We start from the raw sequence: 5,283 nt of genomic DNA, 5'->3' as shown, positions 1-5,283 counted from the left end.
ACTGAGTTGCAAGAGGTATTTATATATTCTATTTATAAATTACTTGTCAAATGTTTTCTCCCAGTGTGTAACATATCTGATCATATACTTAACTGGATCTCGTGGTGTGAAGGTTTTAATTTTTATGAAATTTATCACATGTTTCTCTTATGGTTAATGCTTTTCTTGTTTTAGCTGAGAAATCTTTGCCACCCAAAGATCATGAAGGTATTTTTCTGCGTTTATTCTAGAAGCACTATAATTTTTTTTTTTTTTTAAGTAAGTCTTTATGCCCAGCGCAGAGCCCAACACAGAGCTTGAACTCATGACCCTGAGATGAAGACCTGAGCTGAGATTGAGTCGGACACTGAAGTGACTGAGCCTCCCAGGTGCTCCTAGAAGTGCTATAATTTTAACATTTGTATTTAGGCCTTCATTTATCTTGAATTAATTTTTATGAGTAATATGAGCTAGGGGTCAAGATACACTTTTTCCTTATGATTTCCAATTGTCCTAGCACCATTTTTGAAGAATCTTTCTTTTTCTCATTGACTTCTTTTGGTTCCTTTGTAAAACAAAACAAAGCAAAACAAAACAAAACAAAACAAAAACATCAATGGGCTAATTAATGTTGAGCTAATTTCTGACTCTGTTTCTGTTACACTTGTCTGTTCATCTTTGTGACTGTACCATACTATCTTGAATACTAAATCTTCATAGTCATTACTGAAATCAGGCTATGTAAGTCCTCCAAATTGGTTCTTTTTTTTTTCAAGAATTTTTTTTCTTTTTTGCTATTCTATGTCATTTATATTGCCATATACATTTTAGTATCCGTCTTTCAATTTCTATAACAAAGACGTGCAGGAACTTTGAGATTGCATTAACTATAGATCAGTTGGGGAGAATGTCCACTATTAAGTCTTTCAATCTGTGAACGTGTATATCTCTCCATTTATTCTGGTCTTTTAAAATTTCTCTCAGCAACGTTTTGTCATTTTATACACACAGATTTCATACAAATTTTGTAAAAGTTATTCCCAATTATCTTATGTTCTTTCATGCTATTGTGATATTTTTTTAATTTCCTTTTTCTTTTTTTTTTGTAGCTAGTGTATAGACAAATGATTGATTTTTATGTATTGCTCTTGTATCCTTTGATCTTGATAAGTTGTTTTTTGGTAAAAGTAAGGTTTGCTTTTGAATAGATTCCTTAGGAATTTCTACATGTACCATTATTTTGTTCGTAGATAGAAACAATTTTACTTCTTTCCCCGTCTTTATATTTTCTTTCTTTGCCTTATTTCACTGGCTAAGATCTCCAGTACAATGTTGAATGCAAGTGGTATGTCCATACCTTTGCCTTGTTCTTGATTTTAGAGAGAAAGCATTTGGTATTTAACATTTAAATATGATGTTAATCGAAATATTTTCATAAGACAACTTTATCAAAGTTTGAAGTTTCCTTTGATTCCTAAGTCTACTGAGACTTTTAATTAGAAAACATTGAATTGTTACAATTGTTTTGCATCTGTTGAGATGACCAAATGATTTTTCTCCTTTATTCTTCTGTATAAATGATGAACCATATTAATTGATTTTCAAAGTGTTAAACTACCTAGCATTACTGTGACAAAACCTGCTTAGTCATGATGAATTATCTTTTTTATATATGACTAGATTTGATTTGCTAGTACCCTCATTCAATTTGTTAAGAATTTTTGCATTTATATTCATGAAGATCATTGGTCTATGATTTTATCTTCTTGCACTTTACTCATTCCCTCCTTACCTTTTGAAAGAGTTTGTGTAAGATTGCTATTTATTTTGTAAATGTTTAAAATAAATTTTCTTAGGAAAAGGTTTTTAATTCTGAGTTCAGTTTTTAAAATGCACTAAAGACTATGGATACTTTTCTATTATTTTTGCATTAGCTTCTGTAATTTTTGTCTTTCAAGAAATTTTTTCATTTCACCTAGGTTGTTGAATTTGGTAGTATAACTTGGTTCATAATATTACTTTATTATCCTTCACTCTGCAGGATCCATAGTGATGTCCCCTCTTTCATTCCTGATATTGTTAATTTATTTGTTCTTCCTTTGTTTTTCTTGAAAATTTAGTTAAGAGTATATCAGTTTTATTCATATTTTCAAAGAACTAACTTTTGGCTGTGTTAATTTCCTTGTCGTTTGTCTTTTTTTTAATTGATTTTGGCTTTTTTAGTTGTCTCTCTGTATCTTATTCTGTGTTAACATTTGTTTCTCTTTCTAGTTTCTCAAAGCAGAAACATAAATCAATGATTTAAAAATTGCTTTTCTTTTTTTATATAGTCATTTAAATGTTTATTTTTGAGAGAGAGAGAGCATGAGAGCACAAGGGAGGAGCAGAGAGAGGGAAACAGAGGATCTGAAGCAGGCAGATAGTAGAGAGCCCGATGCAGGGCTCAAACTCATGAACCTGTAAGATGATGGTCTCTGCCAAAGTCAGACGCTCAACTGAATGAGCCACCCAGGTGCCCCACTTATATAGTCATTTAAGCTCTATTTTATTTTTTTTTCCTAAGAACTACTTTATCTGCATCTGACAAATTTTGGTATGTTATATTTTCAATACTAGTTAAAAAAATTTTCTAATTTTCTTTGTGATGTTTTTTCTCTGACCTATATAATTAGAAGTGTGGCATTAAAGTGTTCACTTCAGCAGCACATATACTAAAATTGGAACGACACAGAGATTAGCATGGGCCCTGTGCAAGGATGGCATGCAAATTTGTGAAGCTTCCAGAAAAAGAAAAGAAAAAAGAAAAGAAAGAAAAGAAAAGAAAAGAAAAAGAAAAGAAAGAAAAGAAAAAGTGTGGCATTAGAAGCATCTCTTTCACACAGTGTATCATTAGGTCTTACATTTTTTTTTAAGTCTAGTTTGACATTCTCTGCCTTTTAATTTGAGTATTTAGTTCACTTATATATAATGTAATTATTATATAATTTTTTTAAGCCCATATCTTTCTTTTTGGGTTTTTATTTGTCCTGTTTTTTTTGTGTTCATTTACTCCTCTTTTCCATCTATTTTTAGCTCAATTAAATATTTTTAGTATTTCATTTTACCTCTTCTATTTGCTTTTCTGTTCTACCTCTTGGCTTTATTTTTTAGTGGTTGCTGTAAGAGTTACACTATACTTTCTTCCTTATCCTACCTTGAATTAATGTTTTTTTTGTTCACATATGATGTAAGAACTTTCCACTTATCTACCTCCCTTTCATTGTGCCACTGTTATCATTCATTTTCCTTTTTTGTATGTAATAACTTCACAATGCACTGTGGTGATTATCCCTTTGACAATAAATTTTCTTTTAAGGAAATCAAGAAATAAAAAGAAAAAGTATTTTATATCCTTAAACTTAACACTTATTGTTTCTTTCATTGGGTAAAAGAGTGTTGTGTGTGAAATTTAAGTTTGTAACTGGTATAATCTCCTTTCAGCCTAAAGATATTCCCTTAATATTTCTTTTTTGTGCAGGTGTACTGGTTATAAACCTGCTCAGCTTTGTTTATATGAAAATCTCTTTTATAGTCCGTGTTTGTATGCTTTTACATGCTGACATACTTTTAATATCGTATTTAAGAAACTGTTGCCTAACTCACTATTCTAAAATTTTTATATGTTGTTTTTTGATGTTTTATACTTTAGCTTTTACAATTAGGTCTATAATCCATTTTGAGTTAATTTTTGTGTATGTTAAGAGGTAAGGGCCAAGATTCATATTTTGTATATCATTATACTATTGTTCCAGTACTGCTTTTTATAAAGATTATTCTTTCTTCATTGAATTGCTTTGGCAATCTTGTTGAAAATCAACAGACAATATATAAGTGGATCTATTTCTGAACTCTCTATTCTGTCCCATTGATCTATGAGTCTATCTCTATACAAATACCACACTATCTTGATTACTATAGCTTTGTACATCTTGAAATCAGGTAGTATGTCTTTCTACTTTCTTCTATTTTTCTAATTTAAAAAAATTAATTTTTTAATGTTTATTCAATTTTTGAGAGAGAGCGAGTGAGCAGGGGAGGGACAGAGAGAGAAGACACAGAATCTGAAGCAGGCTCCAAGCTCCAAATAGTCAGCACAGAGCCTGTTGGGGTATTTGAACCCATGAACTGTGAAATCATGACCTGAGCCAAAGCCAAAGCTGGATGCTCAACTGACTGAGCCACTCAGGCACCCCTACTTTCTTCTTTTTTAAAAAAAACATAGTTTTGGCTCTGGGGTACCTGGGTGGCTCAGTTGGGTGAGCATCTGACTCTTGGTTTCAGCTCCGATCATAATCCCATGGTTTGTAGGTTTCAGCCCTGCATCCGTCTGTGTGTTGACAGTGCAGAGCCTGCTTGGGCTTCTCTCTCTCCCTCTCTGTCTGCCCCTCCCCTGCTCATGCTCTGTCTCTCGCTCTCAAAATAAATAAACATTAAAAAAATAGTTTTAAAAAAGTTTGGGCTCTTCTAGGTCCTTTGCATTTCCAAGCAAATTTTAGAGTAAGTTTATCTATTTCTTTAAAAATTCCTGATGGGATTTTTTTATTAGGATTACATTCAATCTATATATCAATATGGAGTAAACTCATATTGTAACAATATTGAGTCTTCTGATCCATGAACATTGTATTTATCTACAGTTATTTAGGTCTTCCTTAAGTTCTCACAGCAATGTGATTTTCTGTTTTCTAAATCTCAGGTCTTTGCCAAATGTTTTACTAAGTATTTCACATTTTTTATATCATTGTATTACAGTTTTTCATTCCAACTTCTAGCTGTGCCTTGCTAGTGTATAGAAATACAATTGATATTTGTTTATTGACCTTGTGTTCTCAATTTTGTTTACTCATTGCTGAGTCTTTTTTTTTTTTTTTGGCAAATCCTTAGTATTCTTTACCTAGTCAATCACTGTCCTCAAATAAAGACAGTTTTACTTCTTCCTTTTCAATCTGGCATCTTCTTTTATCTTTTACTTCCGTTATTGCATTGGATAGGATTGTCAATACATGGTTAACTCAAAGTGGTAAAAGCATACATACATCCTTGACTCTTTTCTGGTCTTAGGGGAAAGCATTAAGCCTTGTATCATTAAGAATGATGTTAACTCTAGGTTGTTTGTTTTAGGATGTTTTATAACAGATTGAGAAAGGCTCAATCTATTCCTAGTGTGTGGTGAGGTTTTTCTAATATATAAATTTTGGATTTTTTCAAATGCTTTTTCTGCATCTATAGAGAGAATCATATTATCTTATTTTCTATTAATGTGGC

General features: G+C 31.6%; 1 non-coding gene across 1 annotated transcript; it reads left to right on the top strand.

Moving 5' to 3' along the window:
- The first annotated feature begins 2,666 nt into the window (after positions 1 to 2,666).
- Positions 2,667 to 2,770, top strand: LOC125165032 (U6 spliceosomal RNA). The gene has a single exon (XR_007151939.1). It is a non-coding gene; the product is annotated as a U6 spliceosomal RNA (small nuclear RNA).
- Positions 2,771 to 5,283: the final 2,513 nt, after the last annotated feature.

Source organism: Prionailurus viverrinus, chromosome B1 (genome assembly GCF_022837055.1).
Source record: "Prionailurus viverrinus isolate Anna chromosome B1, UM_Priviv_1.0, whole genome shotgun sequence".
Classification (NCBI taxonomy): domain Eukaryota; kingdom Metazoa; phylum Chordata; class Mammalia; order Carnivora; family Felidae; genus Prionailurus; species Prionailurus viverrinus.
This window is presented reverse-complemented; position numbering and strand designations above follow the sequence as displayed.